The sequence below is a fragment of the Anastrepha obliqua genome, chromosome 3 (assembly GCF_027943255.1).
Source record: "Anastrepha obliqua isolate idAnaObli1 chromosome 3, idAnaObli1_1.0, whole genome shotgun sequence".
NCBI lineage: Eukaryota > Metazoa > Arthropoda > Insecta > Diptera > Tephritidae > Anastrepha > Anastrepha obliqua.
Window position 1 is genome coordinate 14,647,150 of NC_072894.1, and position 25,235 is coordinate 14,672,384.

Consider the following 25,235-nt stretch of genomic DNA (forward strand, 5'->3'; position numbering starts at 1 on the left):
TTGCTACTGTTCCGTCTGATGCCAGGCTATCATTTAATTATTCCTTAAGCGTATTTGCCAATTTCAATGACTCATCTAATAGTCAAGCGCGAAGCCCAAGTGAATCGACAAACTTATTTGCTGAATTTTTTAAATTTAATTTTGTTGACGAAAAACTTGATCCCCCGTCCGATTTTGCTCCCGAATTAATTTATACCTTGAACTTTGGAGCTCTTAGCCTCTCTGCGGAGGATATTAGTAATGCTAATCCTCTCAAACTGATGCTGATGGACTTTCAGCAGTTCTGCCAAAAAAAATCTCCCGCCTTGGTCTATCCCCTGAAAATTATTTTCATCAAATCTCTATCGTCGAGATGTTTCATTGACGCTTGGAAGCGCTCTTCCATTACGCCTTTCCTTAAGAGTGGCAATAAAAATTACGTTAGAAATTATAGGCCTATTTCAAAGCTATCGACTATTTCCAAAATGTTTGAGCACGCGGCCAATGCAAACCTAAGATTTGCAGTTAAACTATTAATTTGCCCAAATCAGCATGGGTTTGTTGCTAATAGGTCTACAGTATCTAAGCTGGCTGTTTTTAGTGAATACTGCCTTGATTCTTTCTCGGCTGGTTACCAGGTTGACTGTATCTACACTGACTTTTCGAAAGCCTTCGACAAAGTTTCTCATAGGATCTTTGTTAGCAAATTAGCTTGTTTTGATGGTATTTCATCTACTCCCTTTGCTAAAACCTCTGGTGTTCCGGAAGTGTCTTGGGACCGCTTTTATTTGTGCTATTTATTAATGACATCAAAAGTTGTTTCTCATTTGCTAAATTTTTGCTTTATGCTGATGACCTTAAGACCTTCTCAGCGATCAAGATACAAGAGGATGCCATTAAATTTCAAGCCGATATCGATAGACTTTACTGGTGATGATAGAATTCAATCTTTCGCTGAACTTATTAAAGACTGAGTCTTTTCGAGGCCCTATGCTCCCGAGTGGAGCGAACAAGAAAAAAAAAAAAGTTAGCAATTAATACACTTTGATTGCTCGCTTAAGCAAAAAAATTATACTTGTTCAAAGTTCTTCCAAAATTAATTTTATTACTATGCAAATGCAACATATCAGCATGGCATTTTCAATAGCAAAAACAAAATAGCACCAAGCGGTCGATCCCTAGGGCTTTATGGTATTATTGAATTAAAGAAGAAGACAATATTAGGTTATCTTATTCGTATCCGCACCAAATGCAAGAATCCACTATTTGATTATTTCACAGTGACAAGTGGCGCCTACAGTGAGCGGCACACTGGCACCCGCACCCACACACACACACACACACTCGTGTACGCCATAATATTATATATTTGTAAGAGCCAGTGCATACTCTGCAGCTCCTGCACCCACACATGCAAGCATATGTTTATAACTACACACACATTCCTATACATTAATATATGTACGAGTACGAGGGTCGCTATTTATATTTTTAGCCTTGGGCACTTCCAGTGCTTACAGGCGCCATCTCACTTTTAAATTTGAAAATTTAACATATTTTCCCATAGGCGTACTCGGAACGTTTAGCTGTGTGAGACAGAGTGATGCTGTTTACAGTGGCTTTAAAAATCAACTCGCCAAAAAAAAGGAATTAAACTGTGAAAATTTTCGTGCGATTATTTTGGACAATTTTCAACGTGGATTAGCGAGAGAAGAATGCATCTATGAACTAAAGTCAGTATAGATCGAGCAAACACCATCCCGGCGTTCCATAAAAAACTGATATCTAAAGGGCAGTTAAGCTTCAAGGGCGGATTTTGAATGTGAACCACACCTCCAACCACACGTCAAGTTTTTTTCTGCATTTCATTTGACATTTTTCAATTCCAGACTAACTCAATTTAAACCATGGAAAGATACACAATCGAGCAACGCGTCAGTATGATGGCAGGAAATAGCAACAGTGAATGTCCAATTTTCGAAGAAAATCATCTTCAGTGATGCGGCACATTTTCACCTCAGTGGATTCGTCAATAAGCAGAATTGACGCATTTGGGCGAATGATAATCCAAGAGTGATTGCCGAAAAGTCAATGCACCCACAAAGAGTGACTGTTTGGTGCGGTGTATGGGCCGGCGGCATCATTGGGCCGTATTTTTTCCAAAATGAGGCCGGTCAGGCAGTTACTGTGAATTGTGTTCGCTATCGTGAGATGATAACGAACTTTTTATGGCCCGAATTGGAAGATATGGATGTGGACGATATGTGGTTTCAACAGGACGGTGCCACTTGTTGTTACACAGCTAACGAAACAATGGCTCTTTTGCGCGAAAAATTTGATAGCCGAATAAACTCACGTCGCGGCGATGTCATATGATTTGACACCGTTGGACTTCTTTCTTTGAGGTTATTTGAAAGCAAAGGTGTACGTTGATAAGCCAGCAACAATTCAAGAGCTGAAGGATGATATAACTCGGCACATTAACGGTATAGAACTTCAATTATGCCTCAGCGTCATCGAAAATTTGGACCATCGGAGGGAGGTGTGCCGCTGAGGCCGCGGCGGCCATTTGGCCGATATTTTGTTGCATACGTAATTGAGCCATATCAGTATTATCATAATAAAGAAAAATGGACATAATTTCCTAAAAAAATTGTATTTTATTCAAAATCAACAAGGGCCCTTGAAACTTAACCACCCTTTATAATGAACTTCCTCATGGTCTCTGCTTGGTCGTCAAAGAAGTCCGGAAAGCTCAGTCGTACAAAACCAGTTGTTATGCCAGAAAATATGGATGCTATGCGCGAAATAAAAGAACAAGGACGCCATGTCACATACTGAGTGATTCAGACACTCTATGGCGAGCGAGCTGCAATAAAATTTTGCACGATCCTCTTGTGGTAAAAAAAAAACAATTTAAATACATCCTGAGAATTCAACTGTACAAAGTATTATATCTTATACTTAAACAAATTGGTTCAAATGCATGAAAGGCTCTACTGATTATCATGGAAAAAATATGAAAAATAATAAAAACGATTTTGAACCACCAACATTCCTCTCTCCATTATTAGGCCAGAAAAGTGAATAGCCACCCTCGTATATAAATTTCCATTCAATTCGAGCTGTAGTGCATTTCGCCTTACGTAAGACCAGCTGTTGCGTTGCCTGCCTTGAATGATTTTTATGATTAATCGCCCATTTGCGGTGCATAATCGAAATAGAATCGAACGACTACGCGCTTATGGTCACATACGAGTACATATCATAGAAATCAGTCGAGCGTGCATGCAATCAAAACGTAGTTGTGTGCGTGCTAGCTGTGTGTTAGAAAATTTACATCGATAATTGTTTGCGCGATGTTCTTTTTCGCTGCTCAACTGCGCGGGTGCGTCTTGGGGCCCTTCATGTACACTTGCCGCAGACGGTCCCACCCTAACGTTGGTTGTGTTAGTGTTTAAATAAAACTGAGTTGAGTTGGTTTAATTTGATTTGATATGATTTGATTTCATTTCATTTGCTTTGCTTTGCTTTACTTTCCTTGGCTTTGCTTTGAGCGTTTCGATGCGCAACGCAAAAGTTATGAAATTCTTTCATTTCATTTGTTATTGGGCGGTTGTGTGGATTTCATAACATCGCCTACCCTTCAATAATGTGAGCGCTACATAAATGCGCGATGCATAAACAAACTGACATACATACATACCTGCCTACACCATATTGGCAAAAGTTCTTATTTCACAATTTTTTTAGCGAACAACTCATTTCAATCTCTTTTATAACATCCTTCTACAAAATATCTAAAATAACTGAAATATTTTTTTTTTTTTAATATTATTTTTTGTGCGCTATATTTGATTGTGTTCACTAGATTTTTGTTTAATTTCAATTTATTTCACTCTTTTTTTATAGTGAGCTGGCACGTGTGGCGAACACCACCAAATAGCAAATGAATAACTTTGGATTACAGTGTGATGTTATGGGGTTGCATATCCTATTCAGGAGTCGGAAATTTAACATTTATCAAATGAAACATGAATAAAGAAATATATCTGGATTTGCCAAACGATAGATTAGTACAAAGTACGTATAAAATGGGCAATAGGGATTCGTTTAGGTTCTACCAAGGCAGCGATCCCAAGCATACGTCTGGTATTGTAAAAACTTGGCTTATCTGCTTAACTGCCCACATGTAGTACAGACACCTGCACACAGAGTCCAGATCTCAACGTTATTGAGAATTTGTGGTCAGTGCTGTAAAATAAGAAATAAGAAACCACAACATTTCTAATGCTTCTGATTTGAAAAGTGCCAGGCAGAATGGGATACGCGATTTTACAGCAAAACTTGCAGAATCTATGAATTCCCGATTAAAAGCCGTTCTGAATCAAAAAGGATACCCCACTAAGTATTAGCTGTACTCATGAATTGGAAATATTAATTTGTTTATGTTTTTTCAATACTTTTAATTTAGTGCATCATTTAAGCTGTGACCCCAAAACTGTAACTGAATTATTTTAATTTCCCATATCTTTCTTATGAAGAAACATTTTTTGTTATTTTTTGTTATTAAATAAAGTATGTTATTTAACAATACAAAAAATATACGATTTTTTTCTGTAATGGAAATACCATAAAATATATGGGATATTTAAATAATTTTTTTTTTTGCTGCATCAAATAAGCTGTGAGTCATTGTATATTTTGCCAGCCTTATCCTATTCAATATTAAAAACTCTTCGTGTCTTCTGATGATGCTACTTGAATTTAACATAATATCGTACAGTTTCTCAGGGGAAAATTAGAAATGGAGATAACCAACAAATTTGAAAACCGTAATTTCAACTAATTCAAAAATTATATATTTTTTTGTACATATTTTTCATTTTGTATATATTTTTCAGCAGCTAAAAGTGGGTATATTTAGTTCGGTTGTCTCCGTTTCAAAGCAAACCCGTTTCTTATTCTATTAAATCTTCTAAGTTAAAATTTTTTAGTTACGTGTTAGTTTATTTTTTTAACTTTTTTTTTTTTTGCTTTAATTTTTTATTTTTTATTTTTTAATTTTTTTATTTTTTTATTTTTTTTTATTATTATTATTTTTTTTTTTTTTGTTTTCTTTTGTTTTTATTTTTTTTTCTATTTTTTTTATTTATTTTTTTTTATTTTTTTATTTTTATTTTTATTTTTTTATATTTTTATTTCATTGTTTTGTTTTTTGTGAATACCTCACATTAAAAACGCAAACACTGTGCGTCGTTGGCAGTTGAAACGCCAGCAGCAAGTAATTAAATTTTCCACGCACAACAAATACACTGGCCACTAAATGGTCCGGTCGGCTTGAAGATTTGATTGCTGTTTTTTACTCTCTCTGGCCAATGCCTCGATCAAAGTCATTAACACGCCATTTATTCATATTTTTATTTTTCAATTTTACCCATTTCCTCATTATTTTCATAGTGATAGAGACAAAAACTTTTCCAAAAGTCTGTTTTGTGTATTCCTTTGATTTATGACTCGAATTTGATGTTTTGTTTGTTGGTTTTATTATTTTACTATTTTTAAATTAATTTAAAATTCTTCTATTTTAAACAACTGTGCGGCAGATGTTCAGCTAATGAAGCAAATCAGGTCAGTTACCACAAAGCTTACATATCCATGTATGTATGTGTGTATGTGCGCGTATATGAAGAGTTGCCTATGAATAGCAGCCACCAACCACGAGCCGCCGCCAGTCAGTTAGTAACAGCAACAATGCTAAAAAGGGGAACAGCAGTGCAAAAGTAAACTCATTGGGCGTAATCGAGTGTGATTGTATAACAACAAAGTGGCCTACAAATGCTTAACGCTGTCGATGCTGCTGCTGCTGCTAATGATTTATTCATGTGTTCACGCACACATTCATCTAACTACATATGTATGTATGTATGTAGCGAAAATCAAATTTTGATATGCTTATGCTGTGTCCGCAAAAACGAAAATTGTGTTCATCGCTTAAGGTTTTTTTTTACTTTCTTATTTGTGCAAAAGGGGTAGAGAGGTTTATATTTAATTATGTCACACAGCTATTTCGTAGCGATAGTGAGGTTATTAAAAATAATAGAGCCAGAATTCGAGAGCAAACTAAGGAGATGGGCCAAAAATAGAGAGATAAGTTGAATATAAAAATAAATATTATTTGTTTGTATTGAATAGAAAAATAATATTTGTGTTTGATTATATGTTTATATATATTTTATTGTTATAAACTTTATTATTATGTTCTGGATGCCCCATTAAGATATTTCTATTGTAACGGAAGTGTATAAAACGCAATATTCAGTACCATAACTGCTGGCGATTGATTATTAGAACGCAATTTTTGCTGACTTTCAAGATATTGCAGGGTTACGGCGAGTATCGGCTTTTAATACAAGAATTTTGTTTTTTTCGTTTTAGCGATTTTCACACGTTTTCTTTAAAGAAAAACATCAAAGAAAATATTTCCGTTGTGTCAAATTTCGTGATCATGACGGTTCAGCTACAAAGACTTAAATTATCAAATAAATGAAGAGCATGTAAGAAAGTTTCAAATTCAGTTCCGAATTAATTTCGAATCAAGCAAACTCATAGGCAATGCGAGTTATATCTAGGGGAGCTTATAATATCAAGGGACGCATGGAAGTTTAGTCTTAACAAATGAAAGGGTGGCGTGTTTTTTAATCGATATCAATAATATTTATGGTGGATCTAACAATACGTGTGCCAAGTATGTGCCAGTTATTTTGAAAGGATCTGGTGGTCTAAAAATTTCAAAAAATCGATATATTGTTTTTTCGATATTTCGAAAGTATAGTACCTTAAGAATGTAATGTGAAATTTTCAAACGGAAATTCTCAATATTATAGCTTTTACAGCCCATTAACTAGGTAGAGAGCGGTCCACGCGCTCCTGTACCTCAAACTTTAAATTCTTTTATCTCGAAATGACTTTTTTCGGCCTGGTGTTGTCAAAAAAAAAAAAACTAGTCAACTGATTCGACTGAAATTTTAATATTTTGCTCACAACATTAATGGCTATCACCTGTACTAGAATCATATTATTATTTAAATTATTCCGTATTTTTTTCAAACTCAAAACCGCGCCATTTTGTAATTTTTTTTTTATTCTAGTGGCGGGACTTACAGTCATACTAATTAATATTTTTTTGGTTTTTGTGTTTCAGATAAATAGAAGTGCCAAAACGGCCGTCCAGTTCCAATTTTTTGAGAGGGTCGACTTCAGCGCCATTTTTAAAATTATTAAAATTAAAAAAAAAATTTGTTTCACTTTTGTATGTAAAAGAAGTTAAATAAAAAGTCTAAAAAATGTAAATATCGTTTTTCATTTTTTTAAATCTTTATTCCTGAAAATACCCTAAATTTTCGAGCTCTAGACTACCTTCGAGCTCTGGACCCCCCCTTACGTGTTTAATGAGATAGACGCATTTATTCAAAAGCACATTTCGCAAAATTTTAGTCGCGTCAATTTTTTCTATTTTCGTTCATCATTTGTACTCTAATTGAAGTAATTTTGCTTTATTTATGACACGCTTTTTCTTTTCTGAGAATTGCAGTTATATGGGAGGGGGCATTGTTGTTAACCGATTTCACTTCTACAACAATTTATGGTGTTGTTGTTCCACAAATGGAGCGACCTATGGATTTATGCTGCCTCCGAATGTTAAATGGGTCTTTATTAAGAACCTTTTTATGGCGTTAGAACTGTTTTGTAGGCTCGCCGTTACCTGCCCAGGGCCTACATACTGAATGGTAATGCTACGGATACACATTTGTCTACGGTGGCCTTCTAATATACGCAAAAATCTGTTATTATTTTATCTACTACTAAAATTACTATTCACAATTAAAACTAATACAATTCGCCGGTAAATTTATCTCTCGTTTTCGCCTAGAAGAAGATCTGAGGTTCATTAAAAAACTAGGAAAAAACGTTTGGCGCTTTACTCTCGACGTGTAGAAGAATTTTAAATGGCACTAAGCTGTTCAGTCGTTATTGAATGTTGCAAAAGAGCATTTATTTTTTAGAGTAGTGACAGTGGAAACTACGGCAACTAAATTGAACTGAAAAATATTCGAAAACGCTAAGTGGCAAAGCGCATTTAACTCTATCAACCGCACAATTGATATTTACGAAAAAATTGTTTATTTAATACAGCAGAATTTTTCAGCCTAAATGTAGATTTAAGTCTTCAACGCAATCTTCTTAAAACTCAAGCTAAATTTTTGTTAAGTACTTTCAGAGAAATTGACATACTTAGGAATGCATAATCAATAGTCTTAGTTCTCACGCATTCAACTCTACTATTCTACATATTAAATTCTACTAGCAACACTTTTGGAAAATTTTACCTTCAAGTGAAAGGCCTTTGCGCACTAAGCTGAAAACAATATTTACTGGTAGCTTCACGTAATAAATAACATAATTTAAGTAAGAGTTGGAAGTCGACTAGAGATATATGTATATATAATAAAAGCGACCCATATGTATGTATGTATGTATAAAAATTACGTAAGACTTTCCAGAATTGCGTGTGAATGCTGAAAAACAGAACCAATTAGCAGTCAAAAAAACTCATCAGGCTATAGAAATTTAACCCGCAAAATATCAGTTCTAAAATATCGAATTTCTCCAATTATCACCATTTTACTTGCTTTTAAAGCAACTTGGTAATCAAGAAAGGTGTGCTAGGCCACCATATTTGTGATCACATAACCATTTCCGCTCGCTTCAACAGATCCATATGCATATACATATGTACGTACAAATGTATGTATGTATGTGTATAATAGCATGCAAACATTAACCGGCAGTTAGATGTGCCATCGATTACGACGCATATCAATTGAATGTTGCGTCAATTTTTTTTTTTTTTTTACTTTTCTTTGCCAAGGAGGCGCGCGTTCACCAGGCTGCCTACGATTACGTAACAAGAGACGCGCGCGTTATGCGAACAGGAGAGCGAGCGTTGCGTTTGGCATTTAGTCGCACGTGCGCGTGCCTCAATTGTTTGGCGGCATTGGCAATGTGCGCTCTGTTATATTTGTTTTTGTTTTCCCCCTTTTATTTAAAGTGTTTGTATTTGTGTGGCAGAAAACAAAACGCTGACATTGTTTTGCTGTCAAACATTGACACAATTAAAATGAGAAATAGAGAAGAAATGACTCGGCAGGCTATGAAAAATAAATGACGAGTCCCCACTGTGAGTCGTACAGTGGATTTCCAACAAAATGACGCTTACCAATGCTATTTAAAAATACTAACAACACGTAAGCACTTCAAAAACGTTCACATTGAAATGTTTTTTTATTGTCTTTTATTTTTTAAATTCTCAGTGCATTGTATCATAGTAGCGTTTGGCGTTCTTTGAGTTCCACTTATTGACATAACAGAATTGTTGTTTTACTCTTTATGTGTATGTTTTTGCAGCGTCTATTTGATTTTCATTAGCATATTTTGCACCCAATTGAAGCTTTCTCACGCACACAACTAAATGGTACTCATCATGCACTCACACACACACACACGCACACACACACACGCTGAAGAAACGCACGTTCGAGAAACAAACACAGAGAGGCAAGAGGCAACAAAAACAGTGCACATATCAACAATGGAACAGCAGCTGCTAAATTAACAGCAACTTTACAGTTTACTGTGCGCATAGGATAGTTGCTCCATTCACTAATATTCGAGCAGTTAAACAAGTAATCGGGCGCTGTTAGAAAAGTAATTTGCTCTCACAGCAGTATATGACACTCCCAACGTTGCTTACCGCCATCAAAGAAAGAAATGTACACTACTCAACTAGGACTCTTTTTGCCACACAAATAGGTTCTCTACTCACTGCGCGGCACCGCTGGGAGCATAAAATCGCATTCTAATTGAGTTCAACACATTTACAAAGAGAAATTTCATTTGATTGTATATGATTTTGTGCCGTGTGTTTGCCATGAGATGATTTTATAACTGGGTTTGCTGTTTTTTTTTCTTAGAACCCGCGTTAGTTGAATTTTGCGTCACAGATTCTTGCATAATATCGACACGATTATGAATTATTTAACTAAAATACATAATAATACTTTTTATCGCTCACCTTAAATGAAATATTCTGTTGCTGCTGATGGCTTCATCGGTGTTACCGAAGCTGTACAGCCACGCCCCCACGGCAGCAGCTGCTGCTGCGACAGCTGTTTGTGACATTAAATTAACTGCATCATTAACTCAATTACATCGCCAAATTATTACACAAAAGGCCAAATTCTAAATATGCATACGAAAATTCTGCCATATGGGCGTAACAACTTGTTTTATAACCATTCAAGACGCTCATGTACACACTTCTCCACTCTTTACGTAACTGCTTTTGCCTTGCTTTGCTGCTTTACTTTACTATACTCACGCCAGCCAGCTGCCATCGACATCGTCGCCAACGTTATGCGACGTTCTGACACTCACCGTCACAAATATTTAATGTATTTTTGGATTCACACAATATTTATTTTTATATACTTGATTAATTAAGATTTTATAATCACTGATTCATAGTAGGAAAACAACAAAATTACCTTGTTTTATTTAGCAACTAAAATCGGCGTACACAAGCATAAAAATGCAAATAGAAAAAAAATTGTTTTCTTTATAAAAACATCAGAACAGCACAATAAGTAAAATATTTGTTGTGTCTGGCACGTTCTCCACGACTCGCTTGCGTTTCTACTACTGTGCAAATACACACGCACACACCTTTACACAGTGTGTGTGTTGTTTTATTGAAATTACTGAAAACGCGACTCGTCTAACTTAAAATTCGCAATGAAAAGCGTCCAACACATACCGTTTATACTGCTCAACTGAAATTCAAATTCAAATGAATGACGAGCCGTGACTACCACCAACAGCGAGAAAGCACCAAAGCACAGGCCCATGTAAGCGTCAAATGTAAATTCAACTGAGCGCGAAGTTATAAAGAGACAACAATGAGAGAGCGACAACACTTCAGTAACAGTCACAAATGCCAGATGGATTTTTAGGAGTTCCTTACAAAAATATTAAAACAAGAAAACTGCACAGTCTGAAGATGTATGTATACTTTTGAGTTCGATATTTTTAATGAAACAAAAAAAAAAAAAACAAATTTATGTTCAATTAAAATCAAACTTTTCTTAAATGAATCTATCTTAAGGGGGAAGGCCACTGTGAAAATTAAAAATTCGATTTATTTTTTGCATTTTCTGAAAGTATAAATATTCAAAAATATGTAAAAAAATTATGCACTTAAAATCTTAAAAATTGACTGACATATAACTGAAATGAGTAACTATAGGGTGGGTCATGTAAAATTTGCTTTTTGAATCGGCTAAAAAAAAACTAATCAATATTTTTTCAAACTTTTGTTTTTATTTTGAAGTTTGAACATTGTCATTTATGAATGACATAGTATCGTTCAAATGACTGCCACGACTGGCTTTACAGTAGGCCATTCGATCAACCCAATTTTTAAGCACATTTTCGATTGTTTGGGCTCCAATTTCATGAATGGCAACTTCGATCTCGTGTTTTAAAGCATCAATCGTCTCTGGATGGTTCGCATAGCATTTTTCCTTAACGGCTCCCAACAAAAAATAGTCCGACGGGCTTAAATCACAGCTCCGAGGCGGCCAATTGATATCGGAATTTCGGCTGATTATTCGGTTTTCAGAAACGGTAGCCAAAAGTTCGAGTGTAACTTTGGCAGTGTGACAAGTTGCACCGTCCTGTTGAAACCAAATGTCGTCCTTGTTGTTGTTGTTGTTGAAGTGGTTGAGTATTTCCACTGAAATAATCCTAATTGGTGACCAGCACCGTTTTACTACCACCGTCCTCGTATAATGATGTTTTTTATGTGTTGTTGTTCTAAGTCAAATCCATTTAGCGAGGTCCAAGTATAGCAGCAAATTCTTTATCTCGATGTCTGCGATCTCATTAATTTGCTGCAGGAAAGGGTTACCAAAGCAGCGGCGTCGTGGCCTAGCTAGCCCTGGACATTCACATAAGTAGCGGAAAGACTTTCCTTCGCACCTTCCGCTTGAAAACTCCTGCAGGTAGATTGAGTCTAGCTGCATGATCCCCTACTTTCCGATGGTCTGTAAGGGTTGCAGTGATGAACAGGCTACCTTTAAATTCTGACGAAATATTTTTCAGACAGCAGATACTCATGCCAAATTACCGTCAGAACGGTTACACTGTTCGTATTTTCTCAAAGCCAGTGTGTTTCTGCATTTCAGCTGACTATTTCCACATTCATAGAGCCTCCAAAAATTTATGCTTTCAAGTCCTCCAAAATCCCTACTTATATATTCGGAAACACCACACTAGGCACTTTATCAATATATATGGCGAAAAAACCAAAACACTGGAAATTAAATGTCAAAACGAATGAAATTGTCGAGCACACTTGAATGCTCGTTATCAACAATCACTGTGAGCATTCACGTTGGAAAACATGTATTTGTTTGTTCGAAAAAACTTCACATAACTCGGCCCAATAAGATTTCAGTACCCGAATCTGTAGTAACTGTAACCTTATGGGAGTAAAAGGTTATGACTACGTGCGTTAACCCAGCTCTTCAGACAAAACCCCTATTATGTTAATTGTTCTTCTCTCAAAGCGTTACAACGCGGGGTGCGTCAAAGCTTCCTTCAAAATGCTCCTCCAAAGCGGTATATCTTGAGCTGTTCCTTCGTAGTTACGTATTCCCAGCTTCTTAAGATCGTGTTCCACTGCGTCTATCCAACGGTTTCTCGGTCTGCCTTTGGCCTTCACGCCCATTAGCTTTTCTGCCAGGGCTTTCTTCACGGTACAGTCAACAGGCATACGGATCACATGACCTAGCCATCTTATGCGCTGCGCTTTAACAAAACGCACAGCTGTCTCGTTCTGAGTTACATCGTTCAATTCAGAGTTCAATCGGATTCTATAGGTACCATCATCCATTCTTATTGGGCCAAAGATCTTTCTTAAAATTTTTCTTTCCATGCGAGCAATCTGAGCACAATCATCAACCTTAAAAGTCCATACCTCACAACCATATGTTAGGATTGGTCGAATAAGAATTTTGTACATAGTGAACTTTGTAAGCTTTAGACAAAAGTCGGGACTTGAACAAGTTAAGGTAGGCGTAATACGCTTTGTTGGCGGCGTTGATGTGCTCACTGACGGCGGAAGTTGAATTACCGCTACATGCGAACATAACTCCAAGGTATTTAAAATGCTGCACTGCTTCAAAAGTATAGGCTCCCACATGGAAATTTGACAGCTGTTCAGGCCGCCTCGATTTCAACAGATATTTGGTTTTGCCCTCGTTTACAAAAAGGCCAATATCGTTCGCAATTTTGTTAATTTTTAAGAAAATTTCTTTTAAGTCATTCCTATTTCTTGAGAGAATAGCGATGTCATCTGCATAAGCACATATTTGGGTTGTTTTAGTTATCACCTTTGTTGACTTCCCTTACGACAAAGTGCAGCATCAAATTGAATATGACTTTTTATAAGGCATCACTTTGTTTTACACCTGTTTCAATAGGGAACGACTCTGTGAGCTTCCCTTGAATGATCACTTTTGCTTTTGTATTTGTGAGCGTTGCGCTAAAGAGTCTTATTAAGTTGGCAGGTATTGTTTGAAATCAATGAACAGGCAGTGAACAGTGAATGGCATCTAGCCCGTATTCATAGTGTTTTTCAAACATTTGGCTAAGAACAAAACATTGGTCGATTGTAGACTTGCCTCTACGAAATCCGCATTGGTAGCCTGCAATTATTCTTTCAGCTTATTCGTTGATTCGTTCATAGAGAACACTTGTAAAGAGCTTGTAGGCCGTGTTAAGCAGTGAGATACCACGATAATTATCGCATACTCTCTTTTTTGTGTACTGGGAAGATTATGTATCCTAACCAATCAGATGATATGAATTCTTTTTCCCATACGTCTATTATTAATTAAATGGCGGAGGCACTTATGTAACTGCTCACCATCTTCTTTCAAAAGTTCAGCCGCTATAGAGTCTTCGCCGCTTGCCTTTCCTTTTCGAAGCTTTTTAAGGGCCACGATAATTTCGTCAAATTCTGGTGGAGGGATGATGTTTTCAGCTGTAGCTATAGGCACCAAGGTGAATGCTCTTCTTCATGCTTATTATTTAGAAGATTGTCAAAATGTTGTCGCCATCTTTCTAAGATTTCTTGGTCAGTTTGTAATATATCACCATTTTCAGATAAGCAAATATTTATTCTAGGCTGAAATACTGTCGTTTGGTTTTTAATTATCCGATAAAACTGAGCCGCGTTACACTTTGTATTTAATTCTATTTCCTTAACTTTATTTTTGATGGATCTTTTTTTTTTGTATTAACTTTTCTAGCTGCCGATCTTTTTGAAACATATTCTGCTTGCGCTCTGCGGGTGACGCTCGTTATAAAGTTGCGCCAGCTTTCATTTTTGGCGTTGACATTATGTTAATTGCTGAATTTTAATGAATGTCGAAATCTCTATATAAATCTTAGGCTTCTTCCTCAAATATACATATAAATGGCTTCTGGTATGAAGCTCTATTTGGAAGTCATAAATCTAAAAACATCACTAAGGCCAACACAATACAAATAATCCTGTAGTAACTATTCATATCAATATGGCGTTAAGTAATACAACTTTTTATAAGGTACTCACAATGTAAATAATGATAATTTTTATAACTACATATACAACCATTATTTTAAACGGAAAAAAGGCAAACGAAAGCAGTCTGGCAACACCGAATTAAGATTGCCGCCGCACCGTGCAGTGGTGCTTATGTTAGTGGTGTAAAGTGTTTATTAACGTGCGCTGTTAAGAACATAGAGCGCTCTTATTGTTCTAACTGTATACGTGTATGTTGTAGCCGCCGCCATCTTCGCTTCGTTTCATATTAGCTATACACCTAATGGCTGAAATAAACGATATAAGTGGCACAAAGTTTCAAGTAGCAGCAGAGCTCTGTTCATATATGCACATGAACAAACATCTAAAATCTTTAATTTTCTGTTCGTCATATTGAAGTTTAAGTCTTTTGTAGGGCGCCTGTAAAAAATTGTTTCATTGGCAATAAATTTTCTAAGAGTAACAATGCCAAAAATGACAGCAAAATAATAATGAAAAAACTGCGACATATTAACGAAAGAAATTGAAAAAAGGCTGCCCAGTAATGCGCTTACTGCCGCTCACCCAAGTAATCTACATAGAGAAGACGTAAAGCGTGATCAATTTAGAGGTATCGGATTTTATATAGAAATAGAACAACGAAAATTTTAATTGATTGCGCAATCTTGAAAATAAAAGTCCAAAGGTGTGATATCACACGATTGGCCAAGAAGAATTCACTTTTCCAAAACGAGAGATAACGAAACGACGACGCATGAAATACATTGTTTAACGGGCTGTATGCTACGCAGTCTTGTTGCAACCAAATGTTGTGGATATCACGAGCTTCAATTATTGACACCAAAAATTCGTTTATCATGGCGCGATAGTGTTCGCTATTCGCTGTTACATTGGCGCCTTTAGTCTCGCTTTTAAAGGAATATGGGCCGATGATTCCTCCAGCCCATAGGCCGCACCAAAAGCTTGTTTTCAATGGATGTAATGCCTGTTCTTGAATAGTTTCGGGCTGCGCTTCAGCCCAAATACGGCAATTTTGCTTATTGATGTAGCCATGAAGCCAAAAATAGGTATCATCGCTGAATGGTTATGCGCACCATAATAGCTTCTGGTGACGCTCCAACACGCGCGCATAGAAGCTGAAGGACATACATGCTTGAGCGTCACCAGGAGCTACAAGTTGGCCTGAGGGCGCGATAAACACTTTTACAGAGCGTTGATTTTTATGTATTACAACATTCGTACGATTTATAAACGTTGTTGAAGCGTAAGTCTTTCCACGATGAAGTGTCAATGAATACTGAAAAAACTTAAGTATTTAGTTTGGCAGTAGTCTCGCGTGATCTGTAAAATAAGCGCTATTGGAAAAAGTGCCTCCAACCTGATCTGTCTTCATATTAAAGCTGACGATTTTTTCGATTGTATATGAAACATGTCCTTGTCTATTTGTATTTTGATGGTGGTTTCGATAATGGTGCAAGTGCAGCAATATTTGTGTTTTCTTTTTTTAATTATTTTTCTTTTTCAGTCCATTCTATGCTTACTCACGAGTTGCTAAAGAAGTAAGGTAAAGCAATATCATTTCACGCACTCCGTTCCAGCAATTTCTTAAAAATCAGCTGGACTAGAAGAAACACAATTAGAGACAAACTCTCTTGGTGTTTTGCTATAAGATACCAAGATTGATGATTTTTCACTAATGGTTGGTCTTAAACAGCATAATTTTCTAAACTCTTCTTTCCTTTGCATAATGGCAGTAGCAAGTGAACTGACCTCTCATAGTTATTGTCTGCACATGCAACGAGTGTAAATGTAAAAATCATTTGTTTCAAAACAAAAATATGTTGGACAAGCCGCATGTGCGGTCTATTTGGCACTTAACATTTCGAAAGAGCGTCACAGGAAAGCAGAGAAATAAAATGGGAGAGCGTTGGCATGTGCGTTGCGTCATTCTGTAAACGCTGCTGATGGCGACTGGCTCTTGCTTCTACCATTCCAAACAAAAACCCACTTACGTATTTCTATTTGCTCTGTTTAATATTATAGGTATGTGTGTGTCTCTGTGCGCGCGTGTGTGTGTGTGTGTGGTAGCATATTATGAGCGCAACAATTCAACGCTGCCATAGACGTGCCTCTTTTCAATGCTCACACTAAATATTTGCGCTTTACATTTGGCTGATTATTCGCTCTCTTTGCGGCAAACTATAAACAAAAGTTCGTCAGGTAGACAAGTAAACAGCCACATACAAGCACGCTAATTTCTGTTTAGTAAGAAAAACTAGCATGTCGACAGGTATAGAAAAGTGTCCAATACATAGATTTGCTAAATCAGCGCACATTTGTGTACCTCGCCGGCAATCGCTTAGTGACATATTCGCATTTTGGTTTTTTTTCGCATCAGTTTCTTTAGAAAATATCTATCATACATTTGAAATGTTTTCATTTTGAATTCTGGTTGGCAACATGCCCATAATTTATTTGATAAAGAGCTTGCAGATTTTTTGTAAATAAATGCGTGCTACCAGTTATACAATTAATACCCTATCAAATTTTTAAAAAATAAAAATTAAATATTGAAAAGGTTAGGTAATTTGTGAACTCATATGCATATGTATGTACATACATATATGTATGTATGTATGCAAGTATGTACGACGTAGGGCGGTCGATTTAAAAATCGCTCATTGCTCTGTGAAAATCGCATTCTAGGGATCAAAATACGAAACTTTGCCGAAGGAACCATACCTCTAAAACGAATTCTGATGTCCCCCAATTTGGGTCGAACGAAAAATCCCACTTTGACCCTTTTAGTGCAAATGTATGACCGATCCCCACTAACTTTGGACGGCCGATCCACCCATGCCAGTGGCACACCCCCTGGAACTCCCCTGAGGGGTTCCCCATACCATCATTTCAAAATATCACAATTTTTGGCCTTTACATGAGAAAAGAAACTAAAAAGTTCGACCCAAATTGGGGGACATCAGAATTCGTTTTAGAGGTATGGTTCCTTCGGCAAAGTTTCTTATTTTGATCCCTAGAATATGATTTTCACAGAGCAATGGGCGATTTTTTTGCCTCCCCACAAATCGACCCGGCCTAATGTACGTGCTATGTATTTACATAAAGGGTGGTTAAGTTTCAAGGGCCGGTGTTGATTTTGAATAAAATACAATTTTTTTAAGAAATTATTATCATTTCTCTTTACTATGATAATATTGGTATGGCTCAATTACATACGGAACAAAACATCGGCGGCACACTTCCATCCCATGGTCCAAATTTTCGATGTCGCTGAGGCATAATTGAGGTTCTATGCCGTTAATGTGCCGAGTTATCTCATCCTTTAGCTCTTGAATTGTTGATGGCTTATCGACGTACACCTTTTCTTTCAAATAACCCCAAAGAAAGAAGTCCAACGGTGTCAAATCACATGATCGTGGCGGCCAAGATTATATTTTTAGTTTTGCTAATTTCATCAAGGCTAATTCGGCTTTCATAACTGCCAGTATTGAGGAAAGTATTCTTGAACAAAGCAAATTATTCTAATTTTTTTATAAATAAATATTTAAATTTCAATGTTTTAGTTTCATAGATAATTTGAAGAGCTTTCCCCCCACTATTCTTCTATGTATTTTATACTCGCGCACATATATATTTGTATGTATGTATGCTTATTCGTTTCAATATTCAAGCTATATATACACATCCAAGCAATTCCTTATAAATATACTCTATATTTTTGGTTGCTGCTGAGCAAGTTCTCACGCTCGCTTTTCAAGTGAAAAATTGTTCTGTTTAACCGGTGATGTGTGGAATTAGCATAGCACTCGGCCACCACCCACGAATATTTTGACAAGTGCCACGTGATTTTAAAGGCTTAATGAAAATAAATCTTTCAAGTGTGGCGTGATGCGTGAAAATATTTTTTTTTCGCTGCCTTTAGTCATAACGAACTACATGCGGCACGCGCAACCTCTTCTAATGAGCTTAAATGGAACAATAATCCTCCCTGGTTTCAAGTATTAGAAATTGCGTATACGACGCGTGGTATTTCGTGATGAAATCTGCGTTAACAAATCAATGTTTGATTCTATTATGAGTATAAAGAAGGTAAATTGTTGAGTAGAAAAATATAAATTTGGGGTAATTTATTATTATTGTTGCTGTTAAATAATCAAAATGACTACAACTGCAGCGCATATGGCTGGTGGCTTCGCATACTAGAAATTGTCTTCAAATGTGTTGCTGGGTCTTAGTAATGGTAATGGTTGTACGGGTTAGGCTAAGGCCTTTATGCACTGCGACCAAATTGATATATTGTGCGCCTCTAATTACTTAATCATAATTATTTAGCATACCGATGAATCGAAGCAGCTCCTTAGGAGGGAGCAATTGTAGGTATTCCTCCTCTGGTATGTAGGTACGAGCCCAGGATTCTGTGTCTTCTGCGGCCTAATGCCTCACAGCTGGTGATTAAGTGTTCCATAGACTCCTCTTCATCACAGCAGTACCTGCATAAACTTGTACTAGATAATCCTATTGTGTTAAAGTTTTTATTATTGGCAAAGTGACTTGTAAGTGCTCCACAGCGTAATCTGGGCCCTTTTTATCTAGGGTTACCGCAGATTTTGCTCTGTTGGCACTGAAGTTCAAAAACTTTTTGGAGTGATTAAGGCCGCTTGTGCCGTTCCAGTGTTCCCTGATTTTAGTTTGGATCCATTTTTTGGTTTCCTGTTTTATATTATTTTTGTTAAAGCCGAAAAATGGGGTTGGTCCAACGAATAGCCCTTCTGCCCCTTTTTCGGCATAAAAGTCTGCCTTCCTTCGTGTCGCTCATGTGCATTGTTACACTCTATTAGGACTTTTGACTTGAAGGTTAAGCTATTTAAGGTTGTGAGAACCGAGTGGCTGTCCCAAAGTACGATATTTTAATTTTTCTCGAACCCTCTTTTGGATATGATTTCCATTGTTTCCATTATGGCGAAGAGCTCCGCATGGAAAAACGTAGTATCTGTACTTAGTGTTAGGGTCTTAGCCTCAAGGTTGCTGGGCCTTAGTTTGCTAATGACAAATGTTGGCAATTTACGAAAATTCGGGTTTTAAAACAGTTAAGTGATAATAAATGTAAGTAATTAATTTTTTATGAATTTTTTGAGCGGCTACGTTGACTGGGTCATGTCGTCCGAATGATACCAACGCTCCGGCTCTGAAAGTATTCGATGCGGTACCAGCTGTTGGTAGTAGAGGAAGAGGAAGACCTACTCTGGGTTCGAAAGATCAGGTGGAAAAGGACTTGGCTTCACTTGGTGTGTCCAACTGGCGTCGGTTAGCACTAGAAAGGAACTACTGGCGCGCTTTGTTAAACTCGGCCAAAATCGCGGAAGCGAAGATGAGTATAGCTGCACTGATGGCCCTCCAAAATCAATGAGCCGAAGCATTTGTCTATTGCTTTAGTTCTTAAAACAGCCAAAACAGGCGAAAAGTCTAGGAAAACAATGTGAAATATTCTTTCTAAATTTATGACAGGGAGTATCTTTCTAGATTTACATTTTCAAAAATGTGCATTAACGAAGTTATAACTGCAGTTGTAAATATTTTTCTGTGCTTTTAATCTTGCGAACTTCAACAATGGATGTTTTAGTGCCCTCACAATCAACCATACAGGCCCAGATAAGGATGGTGCTTCTCGCATTCATAACAGTGGACATCATACAATCTGGGTGATATACCCTATGATCAGAAAGTGCCGGAAATGTTTAATTTAAACGAACCGAGGGCGTAGTGCACCATCAGTACCTTCCATCGGGCCAGGTAGTCAATAAAGAAGAATTTTGTTTATCCGTTTTGAAGCGTTTGAAAGATGCTGTACGTCGCAAACGACCGGAAATGTAGGCAAACAATTCATGGATTTTGCATGATGATAACGCGCCATCGCACCGAGCCCAAATTGTGCTGGATTATTTGACCAAACACCTAGTAAATACCATCGTGCAAACACCGTATTCACCCGATATGGCCCAGTGCGACTTCCTTTTGTTTCCCAAGTTGAAGTTATCACTTCGTGGAAGGAGATTTCAGGCGATAGAGGAGATCAAAGAGAATGCGACGAAGGAGTTGAAGGCCATGCTTACGTCGACCCACCAGGGGTGCGTGGAGGACTGGGTTAAACGTTGGCACCTGTGTGTTGCTTCAGACGGGTCGTATTTTGAAGAAGATAAAATAAATTTGCCTGATATTTAACTCTGTTTTGTTTTATTTAAACATTCCCGATACCTTCCGATCATTGGGTATATTGTCAATCCCTTGCACTACAAACGTGAACCCAAGTGCTCCGAATATCTAGAAAAGAAAAATTAGTTTTGAAATATTTTATTATTTTTCCAACATTTATAATACGATTATGAAACCAATCTTGCTATAGGGAGTCCTTGTCTGATGGAACGCGCTAGAAAGGATGGTATCAATTAAGAAACTGGAGAGAGTACAAAGGTCTGCCCTCATTGGGATCAGTGGGGTGCTCCGTACCACTCCTACTCTAGCGCTAAACGCTATGCTGAATGTGGCACCCGTGGATATCGTAATTATGGGCCTTGGGCTCGTTGTTTGTGCGTTTGAGATTGGTCGGGGAATGTCTGGCTTCTCTCTCCGAGTACTTCGACATCAGGCTCATTTGGGTTCCCGGTCACAGCGGCATTGAGGGAAGCTGCTAGGCTGATGAGCTGGCTAGACAGGGAACTTTGGAGACAGTTTTGTCGCGAAATGAAAGAATTGGGGTTCCCTTAAGAACCTGTGGTCTGCTCCTGGAAAGATGAGCCTCGAGTCAACTCAGCGAGCGCTGGGCTAGTGCGCAAACGTGCAAGGTCGTGAGGTCCTTCTGTCCACGGGTAGATCGGGGACGCTCGACATTGTCGCGTTAGGTGTTCATGCGGTGAGACTTCGGATTGCCTCAAGTCCGTTCTGCAGAAGCTATCTTGAGGACGAGGTGAAATCATCTCAAGACCTTCTTCTCAGCTGCCCTGCTCTCGTCTGGCAAAGATTTAGACATCTGGGCTCTAATTTTCTCGCTACGCCTGTGAATATAGCGGGTCTATGTAAATATCACAAATTTGGTGAAGTTCATCAGTAGCTTGTTGCGGCTAACTACGAACGCAAATCAGCCACCGTCGGCGTCGTCGTAAAATGCATGATCATCATCGTCTCTAATCCCAAGGCTCTTTCTTCCTTCCCTTCTCCTTTCCCCTCTCCCCTGTATGGCATCACAACGGACGAATTTTCAATATTTGTCTAAGTGCGCCCTAAGCTAGGGCAACCATAACCAACCTAACCTAACCTGGTATTGAGTCCTTTGGTATCCTTACAGTTTCAGCATACACTGATTGCACAATCAGTTGAAAATTGTTGAGAAAACAGGCCCCCATCGCTGGTTGAAAATAAAATTATAAATGCGGTTTTGCTTTGGCTCTCAGATACCGATGTGCTTTTTCGACTCTTTCAACATTTCAAGGGACTCGTTCATCGTTTATTATTTAAGATTATTTAAGAACCCCTAATACTATTGTAAAAATCCTTAATTTTTTCCTTCCTATCTATAAGCACAATTCAACTTCTCAAGCAGTCAACACAGATTTCTTATTTCTGATGGATCTTCAATGCAATACTCATCTTCCCTTTTAAGAAGCGATTCAATCAAACTTGAGCTGACCAATTTTTCACGCGATGAGGACTCTTCCCAGCTTAAACATAAAATCCGAAAAGCTTCTAACAGAATTCATTCCTACAAAGAGAGGTCAATCGATACGGTAATGAATGCAGATTTAGTTGAAAAAAATATTCGTTTCGGCTTCGTAGACCGGCATTTGTTGTCGATTCAGCGCCTGCAAGGCAAGTTAGTGTTTAAGGAGTTTTTATACCATTCAAGCTTGGTTAACAGTAATTTCGTTTTTTTTTAATGAAATAAGAGTAAAAACATTTTTTTTTTACAGTAAGAACCTCATTCTTCTTGAGGTAAAGGTTGAGGTTATGGCATAATGCGTCCAGTGGGCCACTTCTGGCGCTGTGGGATGAACCAAAGGTAATGTTACGGTGCTTAAATTAACAACGCAAGCAGATGCCATTTTTTAATTGGATTTTTTTTTAATTAAATAAAAGTAAAAAAAAATATGTTTTCTCGATACTATTGTCATTAAATGTCATTAAGCACTGACAGCTGTATTTCCCAATTTCCTCCAACAGGGTGGCAGCGAGAACATAGGAGTATTTTTCACGATCGTTGAAAGACTCGGTCATCGAATTTCTTACCAGTTTTATAATTTCAATCTTAAATTTCCCTTTCTCTCTTGGAACCAGGATGTCACTCTTTTTTGTCTGAACAAAGTTAACTTTTTAGAAATTTCGTTTGAAATTATTTTAGTTTCCCTCACAGAAATAAGTATATGTGCAAGGGTATTTTCAAATGAAAAGCTATAAAGAAGCAGGAGAAAGGTTCAACCAATAATTTTAATATACATATATTTAGGACAAATAGGAACAAAAAGTTATACAACAAAAACTCAACTTGGCTAAACTTATTAAATTAAAAAAGAAATTAAAATAACTTGATATGAAATAAGTATATGCGCATTGGCCTTTCTTTACACCTTTTTTCAACGTTTCTATAAGTTTCGATTTTTTAATAATTAATATGTTTTTCATTTTGAGAAATGCCATCATTTATACGCTTAGGCTTACAGTCTGCGAAGTTTCGAAGAGTGGAATCACCGTTCTTATCCCACTTTTCCACTAAAGCACCTTTCAGGCCTTTGATTGTCTCAAACTACTGACCATTTTTATAAATAAGGGCCGACAATATTCCCCAGAAGTCGTTAATTGAGTTTAAATCGGGCCTTAGTGCTGGCCAATCCTGAACTGAAATTTTTCTTGACGATAGGAAGGCCGTATGTATTGGGGCGTTGTCTTGCTGGAAAGTCCAGTCGTATCATTATAATATATGTTTCCCGCAAACTCAATGGGAACATTCTCTAATATTTCAACATGGAATTCTGCGTTGGTTCTTGTCGAGATAAAACAAATTGGAGACTTTCCACCATGTTCGAAAGCGGCCCAAATCATCAAAGACCCGCCACCGTGGTTCCTCTTATGGCGCGTTTGCCGTGGTTGCCTAAGGTCCCGCCAATATTTCTGGCAAGCATCTGGACCATCTAAATTGAACTTTTTTTAGTACAAAATTTCGTTAGTACAAAATTTATATTTTCCGGCAATTGCTAAACGAGCCTTAATGTGGCGTGCTAATAGTCTTGATACCGGCTCCCGCAAACAATATTTAGGTGTTCCATCCTCGACCAAAATTTGATGTATTCGTCTATCGGTGACCTTAAGACTTAAATTGTGTTTGATTTTTTTGCAAGACTTTTTTTTTGAGCAGCCAGATGACGAATTTCTCGTTTGCATCTGCTGTCGCTGTTAGGTGGCCTGCCGCTTCGTTTGAGTTGACCATATGTTTCTGGATTTTTAAGAAAGTTGCTGATGATATTCCTATGCCGATTTACTCTAGCAGCAATTTCATATATATAATACTTTTGAAATTTTCGCTTAGCTCTTTAATCAGAGCAGTCTATTCATCGGATAAATGTCTTCCACGTGGCATTCTACAGATTAACCCGTCAATTATTCTTTGTTCAAAAGAAGTATCTATTTTACTTACATTTTTCTTTATGATATCAATGCAAATAATAACAAATTTTGATAACTTGCTCTCTATGCTTGCCAAATCAATATTGATCTCTGATTGCACATATAATTATTTCATATGGAAACCAAATCTCGCAACACAAATGTGTATTAACGGTGCTAAGAATAATAACTAAAAAAGAATGTTGCAACTGTGGACATTTTTTTAAATCTGTTTATATGAATGTTGTGTAAAAAAGTCGTGAAGTTTCATTAAATTTTGTTCGAAATAAAAGCTTAGTTTTACTTTCAAGTTGCTCTCAAGAACCGTATGCAGCCTGTATACATACCAAAAGGCTCAGAATGATGAAAGAAGTCGATTTAGCGATGACTGCCCGTTCGTACAACATTTTCATGAAAACGCATACAGCCATTTGCGCTTAAAGTTCCTAAAATAAATTATTCAACTCGCACTTCTATTTGTAAATTTTAAAACCTAAACTCCACTTCATTTTTGTAATCAATTTCCATTTGATTTCTAACAACTTGTGTTAACTCCATTATGTCCAAATATAAGACTCTTTTCGATACAATACAACGCAAAACTTCCTCGTTTCCTGTTCAATTTTACAATTTAATATTCAATTTTTTAATTTGCTTCACTTGCTTCACTTGCTGTTACCATTACTGTCGTTGTTGTTGTAGTTGTTGTTTACACACAATGTTACCGCATTTCCTGCGTCGCGAACGCTCTCATAATCATTCACACAAAGCAAGCACAACAATACCTGGTACCTACTCGCAGAGCAAAATAATAATAAATCAACAACAGCAAAGTCACTCTTGTGCATGTGTGCGCTGAAAATAGACTGGAAACCCC